Raw genomic sequence first — 26,616 nt, 5'->3', positions numbered from 1 at the left:
GAGCTAAACACAAGCTCAAAATAACCAAGCACATAAGGAAGCAATGAACAAGAACCAGCAAAGACAGCCAACTACAGACACGGGCCTGCAACTTCAGATAATGGAATTCCCAAGTACAGGTTATAAAGCACCATACTTACTACACTTAATGCAATAAAAGTCCAACCTGAAAATGTCTGCAGGAAACAGGAAACTATAGCAAGTGACCTGGCAGATCTGAGAAAGATGCAGACAGAACTCCCAGAAATGAAATGCACCATCACTGAAATTTTTAAATGCAGTGGAAGATTAGACTTAGCTAAAGAGATAATTTACAAACTGGCAGGTGGATTAGAAAAAAAAAGCAAGAGAAAACAGCACAGAGGCCAAAAGAGAGAAAATATGGAATAAAGGTTAAGAGGTATGAAAAAGAGTGGCCTATGACTAGAAGGAGTTCTGGGAGGAATAGAGAGAGGCAATACTTAAGAGATATCGGTTGAGAATTTTCCAGAATCAGTAAGAGACCATTCACAGATATTAAGAATCCCAAGGAATTGCAAGCAGGATTTTTAAAAAGAAGTGGAAATGAAAGAAATACAGATTTAAACACAAATAGTAAATTGCAGAACACATACACAAGAAAGAGAGAAAAAAAACAAAGAAAAAATGTACCTTAGACTAACAGCTAATTTATCAATACCAACAATAGAAGCTGGGGGTAGAAGGGACTTGACAATCCAGAATTCTTTATTTGGTGAAAATATCTTCCATGAATGAGCACAAAACAAATATTTTCAGACAAATTAAAACTGAGAGCCTGTGTAACCAGGGAACTCTCATTAAGGGATATTGTAAAGGTTGTGTGTTAAGCAGAAAGAAAATGATACCAAATGGAAGATCTGAAATGCAAGAAGGTATGAAGAGCCAAAAAAGGTGGTAAATAACGTGGGCAAAGCTAAACAACCACTGGCTTACAATGTAATAAAAATGAGGTTATACACAGAGAAGATTCTACAGCATCTTACTACACTGATGGACAGTGACTGTAATGGGGTTTGTGGGGGGGAACTTGGTGAAAGGGGGAGTCTAGTAAACATAATGTTCTTCATGTAATTATAGATTAATTATAACAAAATAAAATTAAATTTAAAAAAATGAGGTTATAGCAAAACAAGATAAAAATCAAAGCACATACCAATAATATAACAGTCAGAGGGGGTAAACAGTTAAAATGTTTTAAGTTTCTCCATTACCAAAGAGTAAGGTAAAGTAATTGACTAATTTTAGTCACTTGATAACTATGCATGAGGTAATTTCTAGGGTAACCACTAAAAGGAAGAAGAAAAAGAAACAGTAACTTCTGATTACTAGAGAACTAGAAGGCTATAATAAAAAATAATCAATCCAAGAGAAATAAACACAAAAAAGATAAGAATAGAAACCACAAAATAGGACAGTGGATTCAAGATCACATAGTGTGTGTGTGTGTGCTGGAACTGGGTCTTGTTTCACACAGCTTTGGAAAGTCATCCTCCATCCCCAGAGCACCCCCACTGCCTCCTGACACAGCCTGGGTACTGCTTGTCTCTGTGTCCCCCGATGACCACCCCGCCCCATCAATGCTGGGCTTCTTGAGGTAAGATACATATGACATTAACAACTGTGCACATCACAGCATCACCTCCATTTACTCTTTGCAGCTACTCCGCAAGTTGGTTTTAATGTCATCCCAGTTTTACCAATGAAGAAACAGGCTTTGAGAAATGAACTAACTTGCCCAAGGTTGCCCAACTATGACGCAACAAACTCTGATCGGCTTGTTTGATTCAGCTTGTTTGATTCAGCTTTTGCCCTTAAGCATTAAGCTGGCTTTCAACGCTTTTTTTTTCATTAGGGTAAAATATACATAATGTAAAATTTACCATCTTAACCATTTTTAAGTATCCAGTTCAGTGGCACTAGGTACAATCATATTATGCCACCACCACCACCACCACCACCATCCATCTCCAAAACTCTCCCCACCTTACAAAGCCGAAACTCTGCACCCACTGAACAACTCTCCTTCTGTCTCCCCCAAGTCCCTGGAAACCAGTGTGCTACTTTCTGGCTCTTGGCTCTCAAGGATTTGTACGGACTGATCCCAAGCTCCTACCGCATCCTACCCTCAGGTAACACCTGGTGTTCTGTCCTCTGAGCATGTCCCCTAAGATCCTAACTCCCTGCCTTTGCTCACACTGGTCCCTCCTCCTGAAATTTCCATCTCTAATCCCTCCCCTCTGGAGGTCTCATCCTACATGTCTCCTCCCCAGGAAAGAGCTCCTGCCTCTAGTGATTGTTAGAAACTTGCATCATGTTCAAGTGTGATCATGTGTCACCTGCCTTGCTAGGCAACGAATTTACTGAGAGCTGGGACTGTGCCTGTTCATCCTTCAGCCTCCCAGAAGTACCCTCTGTGGTGCACGGCGGCATGTTTTCTGAATTCTTTAAATCCACTTCTAGCGCAAGCAGATGGTAGAAGCTGCACACAAGCAGATTCTTTCCCAGGCGGCACAGCTTGGAGGACAGGGCACATTCTGGAGCATGGCACGTGGAGCATGCATGCCTCCACTGCGTAATTATCCCAGCCATGTGCGCTCCCTGGGTGTGAAGCAACAGAGAAGTTTCTGTGGGCAGCAGCACTCCTGCGTGGTGTAAGGGCTGGTTCTGAGCCCAGGACTTCTCTTATGTGGACCCTCGTTTCCTTCACCTTCAGAGATGAATACCAGCTTCTATTACCCCCAAGCACCCAGCCCTGACAGCAGTGTGCATAGCTCTCCAGGCAAATCACATCAAAACAATTCGTAAGGATTTGCTTCTGCATGGATGACGCCAGGTGCTGAGGAAAGATGTTGAAATGAGGAAGGATCAGACCTGTGCGTGTCTAAGAGGAGCTTACAGTCTAGGTGGGGAGATAAGACACATGGGAAAGCTATGCAGAAGGATATGGGATGAGACCTAATTACCAGTTTCAGACCACAGGGGAAGAGGATCTGCAAGACTGAGCCTCAGAGACAGGCTAGTATATGGGAGGATAGCCAGGCCTGACAGTGCTAGGGCAGAAGCAGACCCATCCAGCTGACAGTAACTGGCACCTAAGCTGGCTCTCCAGGGACTGTGGGGAGGGGCACAAAGCTGAGGATCAGGGAGAACAGTGTACACCAGGTAAAGATCATGGTGTTCTTCAGGCAACCAGCCTGACTGGGTGCATAGAGGCCCAGGGAAAACAGGCCAAGGCTGGAAATGGGCCAGGCTGAGGATGCCAGGCTAAGAAACTTGGGTCTTGATGGGGACAATGAGGCATTGTGGAGGGCCTGATGTGTGCAGGACTGAGGGGAGGTAGATTGGGCAATGCCTACCTTCTTTTCTCCTTAGCCTCAGTGCTGTGAGCTGACCCCTGTAGCTCACAGGAGCACTTCCTTTCTGCACACAACAAAAGGCAGAGGAAAAAATGAAGCTTAGATCTAGTTGAAAAAAAGAAAACCAGTCTCTCCGAAATCTAGTTCTTTGACTTGCACCCAAGACCTTAAATATATCATTTGAAACCCCTCATTCATTGAAGTAGCTTTTCTTTGAAACCATAAAAGAAGAGGGGTGCAGTTTGTCTTGTTGACAGTAAACATGCAACTTGCAGTATTTACAGGGTATAAACTGCTAGCCTGAGAGTAGGAGGTCTGAGCCTGGACCCAGGGTGAAGGCACTCTGTGATGAACTAGTTGGGTGACCATGACTACTTGGGTCACTGAATCTTATGAAACCTCTGTTTACTTGCTGCTGATATGAAGATAACACGTGGCCCCACTCAGGAAGACTGTCAACCTTCCTCACCATGAGTTTCTGTCAGTGCCAACATGGATGTCAGGCTAGTTGAGATTCCACTTGGTTTTAAGAACTCTTAAGAATCTGGTTTTTTCAAAAATTCATATGGAAACACCAAAGACCCCGAATAGCCAAAGCAATCCTGAGAAAGAAGAATAAAGTAGGGGGGAATCTCACTCCCCAACTTCAAGCTCTACTACAAAGCCATAGTAATCAAGACAATTTGGTACTGGCACAAGAACAGAGCCACAGACCAGTGGAACAGATTAGAGACTCCAGACATTAACGCAAACATATATGGTCAATTAATATTTGATAAAGGAGCCACGGACATACAACGGCGAAATGACAGTCTCTTCAACAGATGGTGCTGGCAAAACTGGACAGCTACATGTAGGAGAATGAAACTGGACCATTGTCTAACCCCATATACAAAAGTAAATTCAAAATGGATCAAAGACCTGAATGTAAGTTATGAAACCATAAAACTCTCAGAAAAAAACATAGGCAAAAACCTTTTAGACATAAACATGAGTGACCTCTTCTTGAACATATCTCCCCAGGCAAGGAAAACAACAGCAAAAATGAACAAGTGGGACTATATTAAGCTGAAAAGCTTCTGTACAGCAAAAGACACCATCAATAGAACAAAAAAGAACCCTACAGTATGGGAGAATATATTTGTAAATGACAGTTCTGATAAAGGCTTGACGTCCAAAATATATAAAGAGCTCACATACCTCAACAAACAAAAAACAAATAATCCAATTAAAAAATGGGCAGAGGAACTGAACAGACAGTTCTCCAAAAAAGAAATACAGATGGCCAACAGACACATGAAAAGATGCTCCACATCGCTAATTATCAGAGAAATGCAAATTAAAACTACAATGAGGTATCACCTCACACCAGTAAGGATGGCTGCCATCCAAAAGACAAACAACAACAAATGTTGGCAAGGCTGTGGAGAAAGGGGAACCCTCCTACACTGCTGGTGGGAATGTAAATTAGTTCAACCATTGTGGAAAGCAGTATGGAGGTTCATCAAAATGCTCAAAACAGACCTACCATTTGACCCAGGAATTCCACTCCTAGGAATTTACCCTAAGAACGCAGCAATCAAGTTTGAGAAAGACAGATGCACCCCCATGTTTATCGCAGCACTATTTACAATAGCCAAGAATTGGAAGCAACCTAAATGTCCATCAGTAGATGAATGGATAAAGAAGATGTGGTACATATACACAATGGAATACTACTCAGCCATAAGAAGAGGGCAAATCCTACCATTTGCAGCAACATGGATGGAGCTGGAGAGTATTATGCTCAGTGAAATAAGCCAAGTGGAGAAAGAGAAATACCAAATGATTTCATTCATCTGTGGAGTATAAGAACAAAGGAAAAACTGAAGAAACAAAACAGCAGCGGAATCACAGAACCCAAGAATGGACTAACAGGTACCAAAGGGAAAGGGACTGGGGAGGATGGGTGGGTAGGGAGGGATAATTGGAGGGAAGAAGAAGGGGGGTATTAAGATTAGCATGCATGGGGTGGGAGGGAGAAAGGGGAGGGCTGTACAGCACAGAGAAGACAAGTAGTGATTCCACAACATTTTGCTAAGCTGATGGACAGTGACTGTAAAGTGGTTTATAGGGGGGACCTGGTGTAGGGGAGAGGCTAGTAACCATAATATTCTTCATGTAAGTGTAGATTAATGATAAAAAAAAAAAGAATCTGGTTTTCTCCTCAGGGGGTGTTCCAGACCCTTTGGCTGTCACTGCAGGAGATGAATGTCTGGAAGGCAAACTGTCACCTGAACTAAACAGCATCAAGGGTGGAATGGCCTCAAAGGGATGCACTCTGGTCTTTGCCTCCATGATTAATGCCAGATGGGTGCCAGAGAAGGGCGCAGGGTGGGGGGTGTCTCTGTCCCCACAAAGCACTTGATTGTGTACCGGGAGGTCAGATGTAGTGGGCAAAGACAGAACACTGACCCAGAGCACCAGGAAAACTGAAAGAAAATGGCTGAGCCTAGATCCTTACCTCAAAGTATACACAAAAATTAAAATGAATCACTGACCTAAATATAAGAATTAAAACTATAAAATGACTGGAAGAAAACACAGGACAAATTCTTTATGGCCTTGGATTTGGCAAAAATTTCCTAAATAGTACACAAAAAGCACAAGCTCTAAAAGATAAAAATCAATACATTGATCTAAAAATTATTCACCAAGTTTTAAAACTTTTGTGCTTCAAAATGCACTGCTACAAAAATGAAAAGGTAAGGCACAGGTTAAGAGAAAATATTTGCAAACTATATATCCACCAAAAGGCATACACACACACACACACACACACACACACACACACACACACATTTTTTTAAACAAGCAAATATAAACTTTTAGTCTCTTCCTTATGCCATTTCACCACAGAAATTGTCAATAAATTCCAAGGGGTATTATAACATATTTGAATATATATTTGAAATATAAGCCTTTTGGTGGATATATAGTTTACAAGTATTTATATGTAATATACAATCTATACAATATCTAACACATTATATATATTACATTATGTATTATTTTAATGTATGATATATAACATATAATATAAATTATGTTTTAATATGATTACTTCATATATTATATCAATATAAATAACCCAACCTTAAAATTGGGCAAAGGATTTGAAGAGACACTTCACCAAAGAAAATACATGGATGGCAAACAAATGAATGAAAAGATGCTCAACATCATTATTTGGGAAATGCAAATAAAAGTCATAATGATTTATCACTACACACCCACTAAAATGCCTACAATTAAAAAGACTGACCATATCAAGTGTTGACAAGAATATGGAGCAACTATAACTCTCATAAATTTCTGACAGAAATATAAAATGATTCAACCACTTTGGAAAATCGTTTGGCAGTGTTGTTTTTTTAAGTTACACATACATCTACCATATGAGTCAGCCATTCCTATCCTGAGTTCTTATCTAAAAGAGATGAAAGCATAACACAAACATTTGTGTATGAACATTCATAGAAGTTACAGCAGTACCCCAAAATAGAAACAATTCAAATTCCATCAACAGATGAATGGATAGACAAATGTGGTATATCCATACAATGGGGATGGAATCCTACTCAGCAATAAAAAGGAACAAGCTACTTTTACATGCAAAGACATGAATGAACCCTAAAATAATGACATTAAGTGAAAGAAAGCAGACAAAAACAGTGAACATATTGTATGATTCCACATATACACATTTCTAGAAAATGTAAACTGATCTATAGTGACTGGCAGCACATCAGTGGTTGGCTGAGTGGGGCTGGAGGGGCAGGAAGGAAGGATTTCAAAGGGGCACAAGGGAATGGGTGAAGGATGTGTTCACTGTCTTGGTTGCAGTGATGGTTTCACAGGAATAGACATATGTGAAACTCATCAAATTGCATACTTTAAATATGTACCATTGACTATACCTCAATAAAGCCTTTCGAAACGAGAAGGGAAGGCTGCAGCCCTTCGTCCCTTGCTGGAGAATGGCAACTCTTCTCTGCTGTGTTGGGGTGGGGTTTGTCTGTGGAATCTATGTCTGCTCTGTCATACACATGTTCCTTACCTATTCATCTGCACCTCCCCTACTTGTTCTGGATTTCTCAAGGGCAAGGTTGTGACTTCCTGTTGAGTAGGGGGTGAATGACAATGATGGAGCTGCCTCACTGGGTAGTAGCAGAGAAGCTGATGTATCACTGGGACTCGTGGCGATCACACCAGCATCCTGGAGGAGTCCACCCACCCATGGAGCGTATGGACCACTATCATTCCTGCCTTGTCTGTGGAACTGACTCTGGGAATACTCCCAACATTGCTGTGGAACTGGATAAGGCAGAGATGAGATGCTGAGCCATGCTTGGCTCTTGAAGGCACTAAACCATCAGGGCTCACCCTTCAGGTCAGGGTTGTCAGACAAGGTGGTCATTACACAACCTACAGTGAGTCATGAAATTCTGGAGCCAGGAGGCCAATGCTATGTGCAAGGTGCTCCTCCAGCAATCAGCTGAACCCAGATTCCAATCTTTATCACCCTTAACAGATTAAAATCTTTATGATCCTGTGGTCAGACTGTCATTTTGGCTAGGCACCCAGAGGCTGAAGACCTTGCTAAGCCAAACTGGGGGCTCTCTCCCTTTCAGAAGCCAGGCCAGAAACCCTTCATGTCAGCAAGTCTTGACTTTTTGGGGGCCAAACATTCGACTTTACATGAAGGAGTTAATCTCTATCACACTTGAGCACCACAAGGGCCTTCAGTAGTGATGGTACCCACAGATCTGTGTAAACCAAAGCATGGACTAGGCTAAGAATGCACTCCTCCACCCTACTGTCAGTCCTTCCAGTATCTATGATCTGCCCTCATATCCTGAGTATTTTCCTTGACAGCATTAGTCTCACTAAAGGAAAGTTTGATTCAAAAAATGCAATCATAAGATGGACATACATGTTCAGTTTACTACTTACATGACTAAAAGAAAAACTGTTTACTCACAACACTTCTGACACCAAATGTGTTGGGTTTCCCCTCACATTAGGCAATTCTGACACTATCTACCCCAAATTGGCACAGATCCCACAGGTTAAGGGCTCAGTCCTACAAGAGTACCCCCACTTAAACACCAATCACAAATAGTGGGTCCCTAGGCTACTCACACTTCTGTCCACTTGGCTGCAAATCACGGGTTCTCATGAGCCCCTTTTCAGGTTTGATAATTTGCTATGTGGATCACAGAACTCAGGGGAACACTTTACTTACTATTACTGGCTGACCATAAAGGCTGTAACTTGGGAATAGCCAAATGGAAGTGATGCACAGAGCGAGGTATGGGGAAAAGGAGTGGAGCTTCCATGCCCTTCTTCCATGCATACTACCCTCCCAGCACCTCAATAAGCATCAACCCAGAAGCTCTTTAAAGCCCTTCATTCAGGGTTTTTATGGAAGTTCCCTTACATAGGCATGATTGACTAAATAACTGGTCATTGGTGTTTAACTCATGTTCAGAGGCTGGTGGGGTGGGGGGACTGAAAGTTACCATTTGATCACATGGTTGGTTTCTCCGGAAGCCAGCCCCCACCCTCCAAGAGTCACTTCATCAGCATAAACTAAGGTACCGTTGGAAAAGGCTTATATGAGTAACATGAAAAATGCTCCTCTTGCCTCTATCACTCAGGAAGCTACAAGGATTTTCGAAGCTCTGTGCCAGGAACAAGGACCAAATACATATTTCTTACTCTATCACAGCATCACAACGACCAAGGAATTAGCTACCTGATGGACAGGTGTGCTGGGTGCATCTTTAAATCACACACTCATGGGCATCCACAGAATGATTTGGCTTGCAGAAATTACCTGCAGGTGGATCGCCAGGCAGGCCTGAGAAGCAGCGTGACTCTTCTAGTGAGAGCCGTCCTCTCCTCTGGTCTTTCAGTGGCTCCATTTCCTCGGATAGTTCACCTTGACTTTGAGAAGGGTCAGGCTTCAGGGGAAGGTGAGGGTGTGCAGGGCAGTCAGAGCTTCCTCTCTAGGATGCTACCTCTGCCCCCTGACCTCCGTGGATGCCACAGCCCTTGCTCTGCTCTCCAGCTCTGACCTGCATCTACATTCTCCCCTCGGCCCAGTGTCTCTGTAGGCTTGGATCTCAGGAACACTCTCTCCTGCCAGACACTCCTGACAGAGCTCAGCCACTCAAATGGTGGGAAAGACCTGTTTTCTAGATCTCTCACCCCGGAAATACCAGGCAGTAACTTGCCACCTCACCAAGTAACCCAGTAAATCCTCTTGATGAATTTTAATTGCACTCATGTGCTAAGAATGGCCACCCTGGTAAGCAGGCAAAACTGAGTGACCTCTCTCCTGAACAAGCACTTGCACAAGGCTTATGTTGGCGCAGCACATGTTTCTCCCAATGCACCTGTGGTTTACAGAACACGGTTTTGCCAGGAGAGCTTGCATCCTTACTGGCATGCGGGGAAATGGGGGTGTAGGCCACTAAAGGCAACTGCAAAGCCAGATGGGGAAGGATCAGGTTGTTGATCTAAGACCTATCTCAGTGTCCCAGACTACACCTGGTGTTTGATAGGCACCACATGCAGACGCACAGCCACCCACAGGGTAGGGAGGTCATGAAGCAAGAACAGGGCTAGCCAGGTTGGGTGCCAAAGGCAACCAAGGTAAAACTCCAGAACTCCATCCCTGAGTGAAGGGAGACAGAACTCAGGACAGGACAGGACAGGGCCAGACAGAGGGCAAAAGCAGCTGAGACCTCAGCCAAAAGTAAACAGGGGCCTATGTGTGTGTGTGAATCCTGGCCAGGTGCAGTGAGCAGCCAAGGCAGGCTGAGCACCAAGAGGGTCTAAAGACAATCTCAGGCCACACCAGGGCCTCTGCTCAAGGCTCGAGGCACTGCTCTTGACCTTAGCAGGGTAGCTCCTGCACCAGCCTAGGGCCAGAGGTCTAGCAGCTTGGGCTGGGAGCAAAGGCTGGGTCTATGGGGAAATACAGCAAGGAGTGCACAGTGAGCAGAAAGGTTCAGAAGGTGGGCCTGAGGGTTGGAAGGAGAGCAGCCCGTCGGCATAGAGGTGACAGTAACTTACAGGGCAATGCTGGGAGGTACAGTTCTGGCGGCAGGCTTGAGTCAGGACTATAGGCCCATGGCTGCTTCTCCCACACACCTTCCACTGAGGAGCACAAAAGCCAGTGAGCTCCAGTTGCTGCAGCTGGCCTCCAGTCTCTGTCTTTCACTCACCACTTCCTTCCTGGCCCTTAGGCCTTGGCCTTCTTGGTTGTGTCACCTGTGTCTAGTCTGAGCTCGTTCTGTGGACTCCACATCAGACTTGGACTTCCTTGGCCTGACTCCAGCGTAGCCCCACGTCCAGCTGCCCTCCTCATCCTCCAGTTCCTCGGGCTCTCATCTGACCCAGCTCTGACTCCGCCCCCCACCCACCTGCCAAAGTATCAGGTTAGTGGGTCACACCCCACAGGGCTTTCCCTGACCCCACTTGATGTGGGTGGTCCACATGCAACAGGGAGGGTGTGGCTCTAGAAAGAGAGCAAAGTGCAGGGATCGGTGGTCAGAAACCAGAGCCATTCAGGAGCTGGATGAGGAGGGGACCAAGGACACCTGGGCAGGCATGAGGCAGAAGGGGGGTCAGCTAAAGACTGAAGAGACAGGGTTGAGGCGGCAGTCATGACTGAGGCTGGGAAGTCTGGAGACCCCAGGAGATGAGCTGAGAGGTGTTGAGAGCTGCTAAGCTGGGCCTGAGGCCAGGAATCTGAAAGACTGCAGGGAACTCAGCAAGTGGGTGGGGACAACTGTCAAACTGGGCATCTTTCACACTTTGGCTCACTGTGTTCTTGTCCCACAGCATCTCAGAAACACTACTGGCCCCTGAAGGGTCAGAGCAAAGTAAGCCAGACAGATGTAATGGGCCAGCAGCAGGAACAGCCACAGCTGACTAAGACGGCTCCACCCAGGAGGCCAGGGGCAGCCTGCTGGGTATTCTCAGGAGAGTGCTAGCTCGCTCACCTTGTAGCCCAAGCTAGATTCTCCCCAGGGCATGTGCTGTAACACTTCAGAAAGTGTTCTTAGTTCCTGCAGGCCACAAAGGTACAGTTCTAAATCTTGCCCTGCAGAATTTCAGGTTAACTGCTCCCATCTGTTCAACACCCATAATCTAGAGCAGAGTTGGGATGAAACATGAGACACATAACAGTTCAAGATCCCAGGATCTCAAACATCAGAGTTCAGTTTCTGAAACATATTATGAATTCTCAAAAAGAATGTGGCTCCAAGGCACCTAAAAAATGAGAACCTGATCCTGAAATGCCAACACCCACCAACCCAATGAGTGCCGTCTACAACCCTCTGCAGCTGCATGGCACACGCCGACCAGGGTTAAGGCAGCAAGAAGTCCGGCCCTGAGCCAGCCTCTGCCACAGTTTGCTACAGGATCCTGAGCAGATCGCTTCTCTCCTGGCCTTGGGTGCCTGGTATGTAACACCCTCCTTGCCCTGTGTCAGGCTGCACAGGGGAGCCTTGCCCACTGGGCATGGCACACTCTGCTTATGCTGAGCTCTGGGTAAAGGCTGTTTGGGCCATGCATCTTCCCCCATCAGAGAAACTGAAATTCCTCTAAATCTCTGTGGCTTGTGGAAGGCTCAGTTAGCACAGAAGAGCCTTCCTCTGAAAGCAGCTGATTCTCTCCATGTGGCACCGAGTAACCAAAGACAGCTAGCTGGAAGGCAAAGAGAGAAAGGAGAACCAGACCAGAGGCGTGCACGCCGTCAGAGAACCTCAGCTTCCTCCCCAAGAACACTCAGACTCCCTGCTGTACTGGGGAGGGACAGAGTAGTTGAGCTGGACAGCCTCTGGCAACTTCTCCACTCCGGCCATGGCCCCGGGAGTGCCCCGCTCTGTGCCTCAGTGTCCCCACCTCTAAGTGGCTCAGCTGTGAGGATGAAATAAGGATATGTATTAAACAAGTGTCACATAACAAACACTCCACAAATGTAACTTCCCTCCTCACTTTCCTTCTAACCTCACCACCACCTCATCTCCAGGCAGGACAAGCAGCTGCTCTGTTCTCACTTGATCATAAGACAAATTCAGAGTCTGACCCCCAGGCTTTGGGTGAAACGTTAATGAATGAATGACTGTAATGACTATAAAATGTGGAGCTACATTACACATAAATAAAAATGTGGTGTTCCCTATTGCTTCCTTTCAATGTATTATTTTTTTCTAGCAAACTCTACCACTAGCAGAACAAAACACAGTCTTTTGGGAAGTCTCGGTGGATAGGAATAGCAAAAAAACTATGTTAGCCCAAATAACTTTTAAAAAGAAGAAGAAGAAAAATGAAAAACTGAAACCACATTTATTTTTAGAAATGCCTTTTGAGGGGGGCAAATATTTATTTGAATATTAACACACACACACAAACAGGGTTTCTCCTCCAAAGTCAATCTCAGGAAATCCCAGAACTCTCCAAATTTTCCATTCTGACCCAAATCCGATTTCAGTTCTCTTTGAGTACCTTCTACTCATATTAAATAGAATATGAAATTAATTTTTCTATTTTTAATAATATTTCCTGAGAAGCTTATGATTTTTAAGACAAATTTGTTCAGAAATATTTTTTTTTGCTTTTTTTTTTTAATTAAGAGAAAGGAATATTATCAGAAAAGAGTACCTCCATAGCTGATCATCTGACACCCTTTAAGTGATCAACATTAAGGATATTTAAAGCATGCGTTGATCTTTGATTTACCAATAGTTTTATCCTGTTAAGGAGTAATCCCCCTTTTCTTTCTTTCTTTCTTTCTTTTTTTTTTTTTTAATCTTTAATCTACACTTACATGAAGAATACTATGTTTACTATGCTCTCCCCTATATCAGGTCCCCCCTAACAACCACATTACGGTTACTGTCCATCAGCTTAGCAAAATGTTGTAGAGTCACTACTTGTCCCCTCTGTGTTGTGCAGCCCACCCTCCCCTTTCTCCCTACCCCCCATGAATGCTAATCTTAATACCCCTTCTTCTTCCCACCAATTATCCCTCCCTGCCCACCCATCCTCCCCAGTTTCTTTCCCTTTGGTACCTGTTAGTCCATTTTTGGGTTCTGTAATTCCACTGCTGTTTTGTTCCTTCAGTTTTTCCTTTGTTCCTATACTCCTCAGGTGAGTGAAATCATTTGGTATTTCTCTTTCTCCGCTTGGCTTATTTCACTGAGCATAATACTCTCCAGCTCCATCCATGTTGCTGCAAATGGTTGGATTTTTCCACTTCTTATGGCTGAGTAGTATTCCATTGTGTATATGTACCACATCTTCTTTATCCATTCATCTACCGATGGACATTTAGGTTGCTTCCAATTCTTGGCTATTGTAAATAGTGCTGCGATAAACATAGGAATGCATCTGTCTTTCTCAAACTTGATTGTTGCGTTCTTAGGGTAAATTCCTAGGAGTAGAATTCCTGGGTCAAATGGTAGGTCTGTTTTGAGCATTTTGATGAACCTCCATACTGCTTTCCACAATGGTTGAACTAATTTACATTCCCACCAGCAGTGTAGGAGGGTTCCCCTTTCTCCACAGCCTCGCCAACATTTGTTGTTGTTTGTCTTTTGGATGGCAGCTATCCTTACTGGTGTGAGGTGATACCTCATTGTAGTTTTAATTTGCATTTCTCTGATAATTAGCGATGTGGAGCATCTTTTCATGTGTCTCTTGGCCATCTGTATTTCTCTTTTGGAGAACTGTCTGTTCAGTTCCTCTGCCCATTTTTTAATTGGGTTATTTGTTTTTTGTTTGTTGAGGCGTGTGAGCTCTTTATATATTCTGGACGTCAAGCCTTTATTGGATCTGTCATTTTCAAATATATTCTCCCATACTGTAGGGTTCCTTTTTGTTCTATTGATGGTGTCTTTCACTGTACAGAAGCTTTTCAGCTTAATGTAGTCCCACTTGCTCATTTTTGCTGTTGTTTTCCTTGCCCAGGGAGATATGTTCAAGAAGAGATCACTCATGTTTATGTCTAAGAGGTTTTTGCCTATGTTTTTTTCCAAGAGTTTAATGGTTTCATGACTTACATTCAGGTCTTTGATCCATTTTGAGTTTACCTTTGTATATGGGGTTAGACAATGGTCCAGTTTCATTCTCCTACATGTAGCTGTCCAGTTTTGCCAGCACCATCTGTTGAAGAGACTGTCATTTCGCCGTTGTATGTCCGTGGCTCCTTTATCAAATATTAATTGACCATATATGTTTGGGTTAATGTCTGGAGTCTCTAATCTGTTCCACTGGTCTGTGGCTCTGTTCTTGTGCCAGTACCAAATTGTCTTGATTACTATGGCTTTGTAGTAGAGCTTGAAGTTGGGGAGTGAGATCCCCCCTACTTTATTCTTCTTTCTCAGGATTGCTTTGGCTATTCAGGGTCTTTGGTGTTTCCATATGAATGTTTGAATTATTTGTTCCAATTCATAGAAGAATGTTGCTGGTAATTTGAGAGGGATTGCATCAAATCTGTATATTGCTTTGGGCAGGATGGCCATTTTGACGATATTAATTCTTCCTAGCCATGAGCATGGGATGAGTTTCCATTTATTAGTGTCCCCTTTAATTTCTCTTAAGAATGACTTGTAGTTTTCAGAGTATAAGTCTTTCACTTCTTTGGTTAGGTTTATTCCTAGGTATTTTATTCTTTTTGATGCAATGGTGAATGGAATTGTTTTCCTGATTTCTCTTTCTATTGATTCGTTGTTAGTGTATAGGAAAGCTACAGATTTCTGTGTGTTAATTTTGTATCCTGCAACTTTGCTGTATTCCAATATCAGTTCTAGTAGTTTTGGAGTGGAGTATTTAGGGTTTTTTATGTACAGTATCATATCATCTGCAAATAGTGACAGTTTAACTTCCTCTTTACCAATCTGGATTCCTTGTATTTCTTTGTTTTGTCTGATTGCCGTGGCTAGGACCTCCAGTACTATGTTAAATAACAGTGGGGAGAGTGGGCATCCCTGTCTGGTTCCCGATCTCAGAGGAAATGCTTTCAGCTTCTCGCTGTTCAGTATAATGCTGGCTGTGGGTTTATCATATATGGCCTTTATTATGTTGAGGTACTTGCCCTCTATTCCCATTTTGCTGAGAGTTTTTATCATGAATGGATGTTGAATTTTGTCAAATGCTTTTTCAGCATCTATGGAGATGATCATGTGGTTTTTGTCTTTCTTTTTGTTGATGTGGTGGATGATGTTGATGGATTTTCGAATGTTGTACCATCCTTGCATCCCTGGGATGAACCCCACTTGGTCATGGTGTATGATCCTTTGGATATACTGTTGAATTCTGTTTGCTAATATTTTATTGAGTATTTTTGCATCTACATTCATCAGGGATATTGGTCTGTAATTTTCTTTTTTGGTGGGGTCTTTGCCTGGTTTTGGTATTAGGGTGATGTTGGCCTCATAGAATGAGTTTGGGAGTATTCCCTCTTCTTCTATTTTGTGGAACACTTTAAGGAGAATGGGTATTATGTCTTCTCTGTGTGTCTGATAAAATTCCGAGGTAAATCCGTCCGGCCCCGGGGTTTTGTTCTTGGGTAGTTTTTTGATTACTGTTTCAATTTCTTTGCTTGTAATTGGTTTGTTTAACTTTTGTGTTTCTTCGTTGGTCAGTCTTGGGAGGTTGTATTTTTCTAGGAAGTTGTCCATTTCTTCTAGGTTTTCCAGCTTGTTGGCATATAGGTTTTCATAGTAGTCTTTAATAATTCTTTGTGTTTCTGTGGAGTCTGTTGTGATTTTTCCATTCTCATTTCTGATTATGTTGATTTGTGTTGATTCTCTTTTTCTCTTAATAAGTTGGGCTAGAGGCTTATCTATTTTGTTTATTTTCTCAAAGAACCAGCTCTTGGTTTTGTTGATTTTTGCTATTGTTTTATTCTTCTCAATTTTGTTTATTTCTTCTCTGATCTTTATTATGTCCCTCCTTCTGCTGACTTTAGGCCTCATTTGTTCTTCTTTTTCCAGTTTTAATAATTGTGATGTTAGACTATTCATTTGGGATTGTTCTTCCTTCTTCAAGTGTGCCTGGATTGCTATATACTTTGCTCTTAAGACTGCTTTCGCTGCATCCCACAGAAGTTGGGGCTTAGTGTTGTTGTTGTCATTTGTTTCTATATATTCCTTGATCTCTATTTTGATTTGTTCATTGATCCATTGATTATTTAGTAGCATGTTGTTAAGCCTCCATGTGTTTGTGAGCCTTTTTGTTTTCTTTGTAGAATTTATTTCTACTTTCATACCTTTGTGGTCTGAAAAATTGGTTGGTAGAATTTCAATATTTTGGAATTTACTGAGGCTCTTTTTGTGAGCTAGTATGTGGTCTATTCTGGAGAATGTTCCATGTGCACTTGAGAAGAATGTATATCCTGTTGCTTTTGGATGTAGAGTTCTATAGATGTCTATTAGGTCCATCTGTTCTAGTGTGTTGTTCAGTGCCTGTGTGTCTTTACTTATTTTCTGCCCGGTGGATCTATCCTTTGGGGTGAGTGGTGTGTTGAAGTCTCCTACAATGAATGCATTGCAGTCTATTTCCCTCTTTAGTTCTGTTAGTATTTGCTTCACATATGCTGGTGCTCCTGTATTGGGTGCGTATATATTTAGAATGGTTATATCCTCTTGTTGGACTGAGCCCTTTATCATTATGTAGTGGCCTTCTTTATCTCTTGTTACTTTCTTTGTTTTGAAGTCTATTTTGTCTGATATTAGTACTGCAACCCCTGCTTTCTTCTCACTGTTGTTTGCCTGAAATATGTTTTTCCATCCCTTGACTTTTAGTCTATGCTTATCTTTGGGTTTAAGGTGAGTTTCTTGTAAGCAGCATATAGATGGGTCTTGCTTTTTTATCCATTCTATTACTCTATGTCTTTTGATTGGTGCATTAAGTCCATTTACATTTAGGGTGACTATTGAGAGATATGTACTTATTGCCATTGCAGGCTTTAGATTTGTGGTTACCAAAGGTTCAAGGTTAGCTTCTTTAGTATCTTACTGCCTAACTTAGCTCACTTATTGAGCTGTTATATACACTGTCTGGAGATTCTTTTCTTCTCTCCCTTCTTATTCCTCCTCCTCCATTCTTCATATGTTGTGTGTTTTGTTCTGTGCTCTTTTTAGGGGTGCTCCCATCTAGAGCAGTCCCTGTAGGATGCCCTGTAGAGGTGGTTTGTGGGAAGCAAATTCCCTCAGCTTTTGCTTGTCTGGGAATTGTTTAATCCCGCCATCATATTTAAATGATAGTCGTGCTGGATACAGTATCCTTGGTTCAAGGCCCTTCTGTTTCATTGCATTAAGTATATCATGCCATTCTCTTCTGGCCTGTAGGGTTTCTGTCGAGAAGTCTGATGTTAGCCTGATGGGTTTTCCTTTATAGGTGACCTTTTTCTCTCTAGCTGCCTTTAAAACTCTTTCCTTGTCCTTGATCCTTGCCATTTTAATTACTATGTGTCTTGGTGTTGTCCTCCTTGGATCCTTTCTGTTGGGAGTTCTGTGTAATTCCATGGTCTGTTCGATTATTTCCTCCCCCAGTTTGGGGAAGTTTTCAGCAATTATTTCTTCAAAGAGACTTTCTATCCCTTTTCCTCTTTCTTCTTCTTCTGGTATCCCTATAATACGAATATTATTCCTTTTGTATTGGTCACATATTTCTCTTAGTGTTATTTCATTCCTGGAGATCCTTTTATCTCTCTCTATGTCAGCTTCTATACGTTCCTGTTCTCTGGCTTCTATTCCTTCAATAGCCTCTTGCATCTTATCCATTCTGCTTATAAATCCTTCCAGGGATTGTTTCACTTCTGTGATCTCCTTCCTGACCTCTGTGATCTCCTTCCGGACTTCATCCCACTGCTCTTGCATTTTTCTCTGCATCTCATCCCACTGCTCTTGCATTTTTCTCTGCATCTCATCCCATTGCTCTTGCATTTTTCTCTGCATCTCTGTCAGCACGTTCATGATTTTTATTTTGAATTCTTTTTCAGGAGGACTAGTTAGGTCTGTCTCCCTCTCAGGTGTTGTCTCTGTGATCTTTGTCTGCCTGTAGTTTTGCCTTTTCATGGTGATAGAGATAGTTTGCAGAGCTGGTACAAGTGACAGCTGGAAGAGCTTCCCTTCTTGTTGGTTTGTGGCCTTTTCTCCCTTCACAAGGCGCTGGGTTCTTGCAGGTGTGGATGTGGTCTGGATGTTGTCCTGTGTCCTGTGGTCTCTATTTTAGGAAGATTTTTCTTTGTTATATTTTCATAGCTCTATGTGTTTTTGGGAGGAGATTTCCACTGCTCTACTCATGCCGCCATCCTGGCTCCGCCCATTCTCCAGAAATATTTTTAAACTAGCTTTTACACTATTTCTTACCACACCTTATTATTATTTTGGTTGGAACGTAGTTTGGTTAGACAAAATCACATTACCTTTACTAGTGATTATCAATCTGGTTTTGTATTTCACTAGATTAGACAAGGAGCCACACATTGGATCGGCCAAACAGAGCAGTAGCTGCCTTAGTCTTTAGAGAGAGAGTTTCTGTACTTTCCCACCAAATAGTTTTAAACAACATTTTTGGTACCCACATCCTTAGCAACATGCCTGCAACAGTGAACAGAAATGTGGATACACTACAGAAATGAAGAGAACCAAGAGAAGAATTAGGTTACAAAAAGAAGAGCAGAAAGTCCAAACAGCCATAAACTTGATGATTTGAGGATCTTTTCACAGAAATTGTGACGTCTGTGCCAATAAAACTCAACACATTTGTACTGGGTCCTCTGGCTGACCCAGAATATGACGGGCGAGGGGATCTTGGCACCTAGGTCTGAGGGAGTGGCACCCGGGCTGGCTTCACCGGCAAGCCACCAGCAGGTACAGCGTCCTGCACTCTGGATTTAATGCTCTACAGTGGCCATCTTGAAATCCTTAATAATTTTATCTTCAAGTCTGTGTTTTGTAAGTCAAGTCCAATTGGACAACAAAGCATGAGCTGGGGCTGGGTGCTTCGATTCACTCATGGCCAGCCTCTCTGGAACAGGTTCTCTGTAGCCTGTCCACCACCCTCACCTAGCTGCCGCACCAGCCCTGGCAGGGAGGGTTAAGGGTGAGAGTGCCACATCGAGGAGCAGGGCTCCCAGCACAGTTTGTGTCTTCACTTGAAGTTGTGTATAACCCTTGTGCCTGATGAGATGGAACATTAAATATTAAATTACAAATGAAATACACCATTAAAGGTTGAGAGAGAGAGAGAGAGAAACTGCAGAAAAAAGGAAAAGCTTTTTCCTGCTTCTTGAAAAAGGGGCCCCACTTCCCACAAATTACATAGCTGGCCCTGACAGCAGGCACTCATAGGGGAAAGTTTTAATTGGAGAAGTTGGAAATAGCCCCGTTGTGGAGCAAATGGACTTCTCCCACCAGGGCTTAAGCAGTAAGACTGCCAAAAAGCACTGCAGGTCTAGGTGAGGCCAGAAAGCAGACACTGGGATTTGGAACCATATCTACATAGCCACATGGGGTGTTCTAGCAGCAGGCAACCACCTGGAAGCAAAGAAAAGAAAATGGGTGGTTGGCTTGAGGCAGAAAGGGCTTTTGTCTTTACCTTTGGTTTAAAATGTTGGGCAAATATGATGCATACCGGTGGGAGTGTATGTTGGTAGACTTTGGGAAGCAATTTGACATTCACTAGTCCAAGTGCACACACACTCTAGGGAAATTCTGCATGTGTAAACAGAAGACAGGTATGAGAGTGTTAAAGCAGCATTGTGGGAAATGTCAAAAAACTGGGAACAATATTAACGTTGATCAGGAGAATGGATATAGTAGCATATCCACACAGTGGGACACTTTAGAGCAATGAATTAGAGCTACATGCATCAATATGGAAGACTCTGAACTGCAACATGGGACAGCCCTAGGGGCACACAACCTTCAGGAGCCACAGCTCTATGTACTCCAAGCTGGCAGAGTCCTGGAACAGGGATGAGGATGGCCTCCTAGGGTAACTGTGAGAGTCACCTGTAAGACCCTGCTGCATCCAATCCACCAAGGATTCAATGCCTGAATTTCCATTATTAGAAATATACTCCTCTAGTTCAAGGCTATGTGCTATGTTGGTGATCAAAGAGACCCAAGGGTTTCTGGTTCTTCAGAGCTCGGCTGGGCAGCCACTGGCCGCAGCTCAAACCCCTTGTAACGAAAAAGCCAAGGAAGGAAGGCTGAGCAGCAGGGTTAAGGACAAAATTTCAGGGTTTAAGGATTGGTCAGATGAAGAGCAGTCAGAGTAAGCAGCTGGGAAGCATCAGGAGACAAGAAAAGTCAATGAAATCACAAGAGTTTTAAGGAGGATTTACAGAAACTAATCACATACCACAGAGGCAGGTCAGTTCAAGTGAAAATATGTCATTTAATAAATTTACAATTAAGAAGCTACTGGTGACCTTAGCGAGGGTAGTTTTGGTAGAATAATGGGGGCAGAATCCAGACTGGGAAGTAAAAGAAGGTGAGGAAATGCAAGCACAAAATGTAGGCTATCTTCAAGACGTTTATAAGAGTCATAAGGTTTTCTAGAATGGGAAAGAATTATGCTTGTAAGGTGAAGGAAAGGAATCAAACACAGGATTTTAGAATCAGAGAAAGAGGGTAGGTTATTGAACTGGCTTCTGGAAGAGGCAAGACAGGGTGGGAGGGAGAGCCTAGGTGGGTTGGTCTTGGAAATGCCACTGTGGATCCTGTTAGAAGCAACGAGGAGAAGAGCTGAGAATCTGATGTGCTTCCCTCTCCCAGGGCAGCAGAAGTTAAGGTCATTGGAGACAGAGACAGCGGCAGTGCGGGAACAATTTGAGGAAACCTGTACAAATGGGGAACAGCCACCAAAAGCGATGGGATTAGTGTCTGGCCAGATGTGAATAAAGGACTAGCAGAGAGCTGGCTGAGTTGGAAACTACATCTCTGTGGTGGTGCTAATTTTCTTTTGTTCCACTGAAGCTTGACAGCTCTGAAGCCCTGCAGAGAAGATGGAAAGCTGGATTAGTGCAGGCTTGGGTAGGCAGAGAGGCTACAGCCAGACACGGGGTTTAAGGCCACTGAGAGTGCTGGTTAGATGGCAGCAGCTCTGGGAACAGCTGGGGGTTGGCAGACAAGAGACTTTCCCAGTTGTCTCTTTTATAAGAGAGAACAGTCCATTGTAACGTAAAAGATGTTAAATAGAAAAGCCGTTTGGATGACTAGAATTGATGTTTTCAACACTGAAGTAGCAATCTTCACCCTAACTTGCTTCTGGGACATGGATCAGGGTCAAGTGCTTTCTGTGGTCACATGACCTTTGCAGAAGACAGCTTTCAGCCTCATGTCCACCTCCACAAACTCGGAGGAAACAACAGGATGAGATTCTTTACTTCCTACTCAGTGTAGGTGATTAGTGCTGAAGGTGCTTAAAAACATTAAGTTTACAAGTCTAAAAAGCAGTATTTTGGTCAACCTGATGAGCTATTATTGAAAAAATGACTAGGTTGAAAACTGTTATGTCTAGTCATTGCTTTTTGAATAGGCACCATGTTGCTGACACTGAAGCAGTCTTGAACATCTTTAAGCAATTGTGTCAGCTTGTCAGAATTTAGAGATGGGGGTGTCTACTTTTTTGTGTTTTATAATTTTTAGCTCATTTGCAGCCAATTATTCTTGCTCTGCACTGTTTATACTCAAAAAAGAATTACCTAAATATCTAACTATATTTGCTTATCATTCTCTTTTTTATTAGAAAACAATGCATGTTCATGACAGCAAAATTTAAAATGCAGGTAGGTAAAAGAAAAACTGAAGGATGTATACTCCCTCCCTGAGGCCACACTGCTAGTTAACACCCAGGAACAACTTCGAGCTCCTTCTCTAAGCCTCTATATGGTGGGATCATGCCATATTTACTTTTTACAATCCCTGAAGCATCTTAAGGAACCCAGCTCTCCAGGGCTCAAGTTCCCTGTGCCCTATGCCCTGGGAAGGAGTTTTAGAAGCAAGAGTTGAGGACTCTGAGACCAACCAAAGGAGGAGAGAAAGACATCATGGGCTCCACTTGGGAGGCAAAATGGCCACATCTGCTTCAGGGACTGCAATGCCCTCCCTGAATAACCATGCTGACAGCCACCACCAGGACATCTGTGAATAGCCTGAAACTTCATAATTTCTGCTTTTGGAGAGTTCCATGAAGCCATGGTGGCCCTTCACCAGGGACACTCAACTCATGGTTGAGCAGAGCCAGTGAAAATCGAACTTGAGCCACATCAGACTAGGAACAAAGTTCAAAAGACTAAGTTAAAAATGCCAACAACTATCCTGAATGATTGTTATACTGAAATAGCATGGCAAGTGTGCCATTTTCCTGATGGAGCACCCCAGTATACCCCCACTTGGCCTGCTCAGGAATGAGGGATGTGCTCCACACCTCCAGAGGTGCTGTCTTCTGCCCGTGGTCAAGTCCTGGGACCCCTGCTTTTTCAGACTTCAGTACAGGAAGATAGAACATGAGGAGTGTCTTTCATGCCCCCAGGGCACAGCGGTGGGCTGCGTTCCCCAGGCATTCTCCAGGAAACCATGGCTAAACTGGCCACAGGGGGCCACATGGTGTATGGAGAGAACACCTGCCTGTAAAATAGGAATCCTCGTGGGGCTATGAGAATTAAACTAAGGCTATGTAGGTAAAACACTTAGCATCTTACCTGGCTTATAGGTGGTTTCCAGTGAATATTAATTTTTCTACCTCCCTGCCAGGTGGTCCCATCATGCATTTTCAGACTTGCCATGACCTGAGCATGAGCACCCCAAATATTGAGGTGAACAACATTCATTCATTCAACCAACATTTACACAAAGTGCCTGTATACCTACCACCCTGGAATATCGATTTCATTTACAGATTTTTTAAATATAATTTTAGTATTAAGATGAATATTATGGAGAAGAATGTCAAATTTACATTCACTTTAAAGAAAAATATGAGTCATTTGGCCCATGCCCCAGACTTCCCAGGGATCCCATACAGGGCAACCTGAAGCTGCTAAGACATCCAAGGACATGACCTCAGGTCCGATTCACACAGATCTCCACCTTTTCTTGCAGTGAGTCAGGAACCAGAAGTGCCATGGCCTCTCCCTAGGAAATCAGGGTGGAAGAGAACTGGTCCAGAGGACAAACTAACCAGTTACATGGTGAGTCCTCGTGCTCACACGCTCACTGTCCCCAGGGCCTTGCTTGCAGTTTGTCTTGCTGACTTACAAGTCATCCTGGGGCAGACTCTTCCAAGATTATCTCACCTTCAGTCTCAGGAAAAGGCACTCCCATTTCTAGGAAAACTTGTGCAGTTTGTTGTATGTCAAACTGGGATGTTCAGCCAAGTCGTTTTCCTTACTTCCCTCCCCTTTCTAGCCTCCTGTCACTTCTGGGGTCGTTCTCCAAAGTCAGATTCTGGGATGTGCACTGGAGGTGACCCTATCCATTTGCTGCATGTGCCTTGCTGGACTCACATCTGGGGGCTCCTCTTAGCACAGGTTGATCCAGCTGAGAACCAGATCCCCCACATTCATATTCTCATCAAAAAATATAGTTCCTTCCTGAATCAATCACCATGTTAAGTAATTTCAGTGTTTGATATAAACAGAAAAATGGTTAACACTGATCATCTCTGAATGGTAGGACTGTAAGTGGTTTCTCTTTTCATCATTTTGCTCATCTGTCATTTCTCTTTTTTAACAATAAGCATATATTATTTGTGTATAAACAATGAGAAAAAAGGTAAGGACTAACATTTCTCTTGTTCAGCTCCTTCTTAATGATTTCACATTCTGAATTCAAGTTCAATATTCAAAGCAGAAAGTCACAGAATGTTTTTCCATAGGCTAGGAGAGTAGAAATCCAATTAACTCCTGCATATTGCCCTTTATCAAGCTGAATCAAATTGTAGTTTGTACTTAGGTTGATAAGATCAAATGAAATTGTTTTTGAAGCAGGGTTATTTTTCCAATGTACTTCATATATGGTTAGGGTTATCTTCTTATGAATGAAAATCATGGAAACTAGAAAAATTGCAGGTGAGGTGATGGAAAATGAATTCAAAGCCATGGGCTTGGGAGATTACATTATTCTCTAAAACAACTTGGTAACCTGAGGAAGTGTCACCAGATGTGAACTGCACAAATTCATTCAACAAATATCTGAATATTTACTATGTTCCATGCATGGTTATAAGCGTTGAGGATAGAGTAGTAAACAAAACTAACAAAAAATCCTGGCCTCATGAAGCCTGCTTCCAATGAAGGAGAAAAAAGATGCAGCAATACAATCCTTAGCACAGTATACTACTGTTCTGCTGTTTTGGCTTTTTCCTGACATTTTTCTTAGAGCAGAAAACTTTCTACCAAGTCTCTTCTAAGGCTTGTAGCTAGGTCAACCATTTCTTGCCATAACCGTGCCAGGAGTGGGACAGACTGGTTGTCAGAATCTCTGGGGTCAAAGTAACTAGAGAATTGGAGAGCGCAGGGCAATAACCTTCTGCAGTGACTGTCCTAAGGATGTAGCTGGTGCAAAACAGCTCAGATGTTCCCAGAGTAAGAAGCCGAAGTAACCCCAGGCATGAATGGAATAGAAAACTGAGCTGGAAGACTTGAGACCAAAAGCTGCCATGGTGGGCTACTGGGATAAGCAGAAACAAGAACGGGATGGGCTTAGGAAGAAGCAGGTTTTAGCTACATGTGAGGGAAAACACTTCAACAGCCAGATCCGCACAACAGTGGAATGGGCTGAGGGAAGGGGAGTTTTCAGGCTCTGGGGGTGAATGACAAGTCCAGCTCCACCACTTACTGGCTGTGTGACCTTGGGCTACTTCCATAACCTCTATTGGCCCTAGTTTCCTGTCTGTAAAATGGGAATTATAATGGTACCTTGTTCATGGAATGTGGTGAAGACTGAAGACAAAGCATATGAAGTGCCAGGATACTGCCTGACACAGTAACTTAGACACTGAGAAGGGATATCTAGATCAGATGATAAAAGGTTAAGGGCTTAGATTCTATGCTGTTTGTATAATGGATTTTATTTGATATTAAAACAATATAATATACAGCCATATTTGGCAAGAAGATTAAAACTGGTAGTGATCTCAGCACACAAAAACCAATGACTATGGCAGGGATAGAACCTAGAGTTCCCTGCAAGGAACCCTCTGAATGATGCAAACATATTTCTGTTATGACTGTGGCCCAGACCCAATACATGACGCATGGCTGATTCGGATACATCGTGATCTTGGTCCTCAGTGCAGGTGCACCAGGGTACTGGGCCAAACCAAGAATCAGGCCAGCATCGGCGTTCAGTGTGTACTTGGATCAGGGAATGTCCTAAGTCAGGAGCACCAGCCCCTTGTACACACACTCAGTAGGGCAGATTTGGGGGTGACCTGGGGTTCAAGACAGGAAGTCCCCAGAGAGGCTGTGCTCAATGTCACAAAGCTTCCCAGGGCCTGTTACTGACCAGAGAAGCAGTGCCAGCCTCAACCCCACTCCGGAACACCCAAGGCAATAGATCCAGATGGAGCCTATGAGCAGGACTTTGGAGGCACGGCCAGACTGGGCTAGGGAGCTAAGCTATAGCTCAGTGGGACGCAGGGCAGGCTATAGGCAGCATGGGATGGAACCCCAACCTACTCATCATCCCTCTTTTGGTTCTTTTGGTTCTAGGGCATATCCAGATAGGTTTCGTCTTCCACCCCAGGGAGGATGTCCTGGGGCAGCCTTATAGTCCCAGGTGGCCTGCTCTGTAGCCTAGACCCACCTCCTGGACCTGTGGTAATGGCCCAAGAACAGGAGAGGGCAAGCATCCAATCCACTTAAGTGTGCCCAAAAGGCCTTTTGGAAGCTGCCATCCCCACACCAACTACCTTCAGGGTTAGTGGTCAGCCTTTAACTGTACAGCCAGTATCCAGCCCACAGATTCTGACCATCATACCCCCACCACTGGCCAGCTTTCCAGGCATGCCTGGACTTGTTGGAACTCTCAGCAGGTACAGAGCTCAGGCCTATCTCCCCTATCCCCACACACCTACAGCTTAAGAATCAAAATCTCAAACAACAATATCTTGTATGTATGCGGTGCTTAGCACTTTTCAATGCACTTTTCACATCCTG

General features: G+C 43.4%; 1 protein-coding gene across 3 annotated transcripts in view; it reads right to left on the bottom strand.

Moving 5' to 3' along the window:
- The window catches only part of ZFP90 (ZFP90 zinc finger protein), a 98,987-nt gene that overhangs the window by 60,853 nt on the left and 11,518 nt on the right, over positions 1 to 26,616 (bottom strand). The window contains exons 1-2 of one of the 3 annotated variants that reach the window (XM_073226509.1): positions 10,503 to 10,814; positions 9,259 to 9,368 (exon numbers count right to left, since the gene is read on the bottom strand). The exons of 1 other annotated variant lie outside the window; for it this stretch is intronic. The gene's annotated coding sequence lies outside the window, so the exon portion shown is untranslated. Of the gene's footprint in view, positions 1 to 9,258; positions 9,369 to 10,502; positions 10,815 to 26,616 lie in introns of those variants that run through there. One more of the 3 variants, XM_073226512.1, reaches the window with a different exon arrangement.

Source organism: Manis javanica, chromosome 17 (assembly GCF_040802235.1).
Source record: "Manis javanica isolate MJ-LG chromosome 17, MJ_LKY, whole genome shotgun sequence".
Classification (NCBI taxonomy): domain Eukaryota; kingdom Metazoa; phylum Chordata; class Mammalia; order Pholidota; family Manidae; genus Manis; species Manis javanica.
Note: the sequence above shows the minus strand (reverse complement) of the source record. Positions and strands in the feature narration are given on the sequence as shown.